The sequence below is a fragment of the Mustela nigripes genome, chromosome 3 (genome assembly GCF_022355385.1).
Source record: "Mustela nigripes isolate SB6536 chromosome 3, MUSNIG.SB6536, whole genome shotgun sequence".
Lineage (NCBI taxonomy): Eukaryota > Metazoa > Chordata > Mammalia > Carnivora > Mustelidae > Mustela > Mustela nigripes.
The window spans coordinates 148365020-148370520 of NC_081559.1; the positions used below are offsets into that span (position 1 = coordinate 148365020).

At 37.9% G+C, this 5501-nt stretch overlaps 1 pseudogene; it reads left to right on the forward strand.

Moving 5' to 3' along the window:
- Window positions 1-4988: 4988 nt before the first annotated feature.
- LOC132014786 (small nucleolar RNA SNORA70) lies at window positions 4989-5113 on the forward strand (annotated as a pseudogene).
- Window positions 5114-5501: the final 388 nt, after the last annotated feature.

The following is a 5501-nucleotide window of genomic DNA, read 5'->3' on the forward strand; positions in this document are numbered from 1 at the left end:
AGGATAAACACAAAAAGAACCACACCTATACACTTAATAGTCAAATTCGTGGGAAATTCGTGAAAGCAAGAAAATATGATTCATGTAAATGAACAATATAGTTAACTGTTGACTTCTCATCAGAAATAATAAAGGCCAAAAAAAAAAAAAAAAAAAATGTAGAGGCCAGAAGGCAGTGAGTAACATACTTAAGGTATGGAGGAAAAATAAATTATCAGCCAAGAATTCTACATCCAAAAAAAAAAAAAAAAAATCCAGCAAGACTGTCAAGATAAATGCAAAATAATGCGTGTCCAGGCAATGGACAAAATTTATTGCTAGCCAATCTACCTCAAAAGAAATGTTGACGTTCTTAAGGCTGAAAGAAAATGATTCCAGATAGTAACTCAAATTCATTGGAAGAAATGAATATTGAGAACAGTAAATATGTAGGTAAGCTCTCCTAAGACTGTATAGATATTTTTACTGTTAATTAGAATACATTATATACAGCAATAATTGTAACAGTATATTGAATTGACAGCATATGTAGGTGGGATACGTGTGACAAAAATAGCATTAAGTTCTTAGGGGGAAGGAATGGCTATTTTGCTAGATTAATACTAATCTAAAGATGGCTGATAAAATCCATATTGTAATTCCTACAATAGCCACTAAGAAAACACAATTATACTTGAAAAATCAACAGAGTGAGTTCCACTTCTAGAATGGTAGCTCAAGGAGCTCTGTGGACATGTTTTCTAGCAAAACAACCACAACTGGTAAAAAGTATTTTATTTTTTATTTATCTATTAAGATTTTATTTGCAAGAGCAGAAGGAAGGACAGAGGGGGAAATGGACTCCCTGCTGAGGGGGGGACCCAACTTGGAGCTCTGTCCCAAGACCCCAGGATCATGATCTGAACTGAAGGCAGACAGTTAACCAACTCAGCCACCCAGGTGCCCTGTAAAAAATATTTTTAAACACCCATTTAAAGTCTGAAAATTGTCCTAAGAGCATACAGCAAATGAAGAAACATTTCTTCAAGAAAATTTATTCTCTATAAGAACAGCAAAAGCTGGGGCGCCTGGGTGGCTCAGTGGGTTAAGCCTCTGCCTTCAGCTCAGGTCATGATTTCAGGGTCCTGGGATCAAGGCTTGCATTGGGCTCTTTGCTCAGCGGGGAGTCTGCTTCCCTTCCTTTCTTTCTGCCTGCCTCTCTGTCTACTTGTGATCTCTGTCAAATAAATAAAATCTAAAAAAAAAAAAAAAAAAAAGCAAAAAGCCTACAATAGATTCCTTAAAATGACCGGTTTTCACCTAGAAAGAGACCTGTAAAGAAATAGAAAAGAGGGACCTGTAGAGAGGGCAAAAAAAGCAGACAGGGAAAAATACTTGTAAGAGAGCCCAGATATTAGATAAAAGACTTCAAGGCAACCACCATATGTTCAAAAGACTGAAAGCATGCTTTAAAAGTAAAGGAAGCTGGGTTAGTAGTGCTTACCAAATAAAGAATAAAGAGAAACATTTTTTTTTAAGATTTTATTTATTTATTTGACAGAGAGAGGAGGGAGCAGGCTCCCCGCTGAGCAGAGAGCCCGATGTGGGACTCAATCCCAGGACCCCAAGATCATGACCTGAGGCGAAGGCAGTGGCTTAAACCACTGAGCCACCCAGGCACATTACTTTAGGGTCTCTACAGTGCATTTGAACCAGTAGAAGAACCTGAACTTGGAGATTACACAATCTGAAGAGAGAAAAAATACTGAAGGAAAATTAACAGCCTCAGAAATGTGGATTGCATTAACTGCACCAACATACATTGAAGTACAAAAGGAGAGTAAAGGAGTGATATATATGAATTCTAAATAAAGTATATATAACTATATAACCTATATATTAGATAGTGGCTCTAAGCTTGCCAAATTTGATGAAAATCATGAATTTACACTCCCAAGAAGCTAACTTCAAGTAGCAAAAATTAGTAGAGAGCCACATAGTAAAAAAAATACTGAAATTGACATAGTAAAAAATGCCGATGTACCCCTGGGGATAAAAATACATGTTTATCAAAAATTAAAAATTAAAAAAATAATAAAAAAAATAAAATGCCGAAATTGAAAGAAATGTGAGAAGTTCCCAAATACTTGCAAATTAAACTGCAACTTCTAAATAACCTATGAGTCAAATAAGAAATGTCAGAGAAAAGATGGAATAAGAGGGATGGGCTCTATATTGACCCATGTTGTGTCTGGGGGTAGGGGGGAAGGTAAGAGAAAGAGTCAGACTCCAGAGGTTTAAAAATTATTTGGTTTTCTGAGTTGTGGGACCCAAGAAAGGCTGCCTACGCTGTAACCTATATCTGGACCCAAAAATCTTTTTTCCCCAGTTGTATGAAGATATAATTGACATGTAATATTTAGAAGTTTAAGGTATACGACATAATAATATGATGCATGTATTGTGAAATGATTACCACGATAAGTTCAATAATATCACTACACAGTACATTTTTTTTCTTATGATGAGAACTTTTAATATCTGCTCTGAGCAACTTTTAAATATACAATACACAACTGTTTATTAGAATCATCATGTATATTACATTCCCTGAGCTTAAATATAACTGTAAGTTTATACCTTTTGACTACCTTCATTCAGTTCACCCAACCCCTGGATCCAAAATCCTGATTTAAAAGTACCTAGACTTAAAACTCTCTAGTCTTCTAGTTTCTGTTAGTACATACCAGCCACCAAATTCCTAAAGCCAAGATACACTGTCTTCAATACTAAGCTCCTGCAAGGGTAGGGTGTTAGGTATAGAAGTTCTAATTTAGTACTCTGGGGGATAATTGAAAAAAATATTCTACTTGCTCTCCACTGAAATCCCAGAATGTTCACTCACATCGCCAAACCCTGAGTGTAGTTTATCCTCTCTCCTTTTGAGTTACTCAAAAATAAACAGCAGCTGATACCCTTCTTCATTAAACCCTACTAATGTACAGTGGATGAAGTAGTAATGTCCTTAGGTTGATATCACAAGTTCCAGTAAATGAATCCAACAATTAGTCCATATTTTATGGAGTAGGAGAGTAACCCTGCCAAAGATGTGACTACTTAATTCATTTGGAAGATTTTCATTGAGAAGTCTTGATACCCCGTCTGATTTGTGATTTATGGGCTAGTGATACCACCACTAATGGTGGGGCTCAGTTGTCTCTACTTCCTTTGGCAATACAAGACTGCTGCTCATGACTAATGTATGCCTTAAATCACAATGACCAAGGAAGACACAAGCAGCTAAACATATTGGTATAATTGACTCATTTATACATTAAGTGGTTATAACCACCATTTTTGTCTAAGTGCCTGCTCGAAAACATAGCTTAGTTATTTCAGAGTGCCTGGAGTCTGTATTCTTTTGTTATGACTCTGTCATGCTGGTGTTTCCAACATTTATTGCCTCATCCTGGGGTATAAGCCACAGTCTGACCTAATTGCTTCCCATCAAATAGCTCATGCCTTGTCCTAGCGAGAACCCCCTGCCCAATTTCTCCACTGTCATTCCCTGAAAGATGTGTTGAATCAAACACACAGATACCTACAAAGCAAAACAAGCACCTATTTACTAGAACTTAGCAAACCAAACCTAGAATCCAAACAAACCTACCTGGTCCTTATCCTTACCTCAGGATCTTGTTGAAAGATTTGCTCAGACTTTCCGGAAATGGTAAGAATCACGTATATGTGTGTATATATTCTTTTTTATAGTGGGTGTGCTTTCTTTGGTTTTACTGAAAGTGAATTTTAGAAGGATCAATCCATGAGATCTTCTCTGACACTTATCAAATCAAATGTTCTCTACTGAACATTCTTTTCCAGGAAGCTGCTGTGCAGTTTTCCAGCATGATTCCTACCAGGCTTTGGAAAGGCTATATTGAGAAGTAGTTACATCTGTTAGTTGTTAATTATAAATCTATAAATAGACTGAATCCTTATCTTTCTTCAAGAAGTGTACAAATTCTAGTCTTCTAACACCTACATAGATCTAATTAAGCAGTGCTTTATAGATGAAGTTGGATTTTGTTGTTGTTGTTGTTTTTCTATCAAACTCTTGGCATATCCTTTTATTTAAACCCAAAGAGATGATCCTCAATACTCTAAGAATCTTTGAAATCTTTCCAGAATTTTGATTACTGTCAGGCAGTACTTTCCATAGTAGATAACTCTTTGACACTTCTCGGGTGTATGAATCGCCCTTGCCTTAGGCTGCCCTTGTAGTTGCCACAGCTTTAAATGGATTATTTTTGTTTGCCATTTTTTCACTTTTATCTCCATACTGCTGTAGTTGTTGGTAATGTAACTGTCTTGCTTTTATTTTTTATTTTATTTTATTTTATTTTATATTTTTCACATGCAGTGGGACTCAGTCTCACCACCCTGAGATCAAGACGTGAGCTGAGATCAAGAGTCAGATGCCAGAGTCACCTGGATGGCTCATTGGGTTAAACATCTACTTTTGGCTCAGGTCATAATCCCAGGGCCCTGGGATCCAGCCCCGTGTCAAGCTCCCTGCTCAAGAAGAAGTCTGCTTCTCCCTCTCCCTCTGACCTGCTCCCCTGTTCATGCTCTCTGTCTCTCTCATTTTCTCGTTCAAATAAACAAGATCTTTAAAAAAAAAAAAAAGACACCTAACCGACTGATTGTCTTGCTGTTAGATTCTGTTTTCTGGCTCATCAAGGGAGACTGAGGGTCTGTCTATGCCACTTCTTTCCACTATTTTTAAACCTTGAGGTGGAAGGGCTTCCTGATTGGCAGATAGTTTCTTCTGAACAGTAGTGAAAACAATATTGGTTTGCACTTTTACAAGCCTGGAATGCCCTTTCTGCTCTTGGTGTTTACAATGCTGGCATACCTCACCTACTATTTTGTGAGCACTGTTGAACTTATGAAATCTACGTGCTTGCTCTCTTTACTGATAGAATCCATATAAAGATTCTGAACTTTGAGAGCATATTCTTTGTGACGCATAAGGGCCTAAAGATTAGAAGAATGCCCAGGGTGCTATGGTTCCTTGGTAGTGTATGCAGCCTATTGATTGTATGGGTTCCCCTAAGGGACCTTGGAGACAGCCCTTTCCAGTGGGCGTTGATGTCTGACCTCATGCTATCTCTAAGCTAGCATGCAGACAGGTCTGAGGAGTGCTTTGGAAAGCACAGTGGCCAGGGTCCATGTTGGACAAGTCATCATGTCCATCTGTACCAAGCTGCAGAACAAGGAGTATGTAATTGAGGCCCTACAGGACCAAGTGCAAGCTCCCTGCTGCCAGAAGATTCACATTTCTAAGAGGTTTGACTTAAGTTTAATGTGGATGAAATTGAAGATATGATTGCTGAAGAAAAAGCAGCTCATGAGAAGGCTGTGGAGTCAAATGTATCCCTAATCATGGCCCCTTGGATGAATGGTGGGCTCTGTAGTCACGAGAACCTGGGCACTGCCTATCAGTGAATCCTATTTCCTGT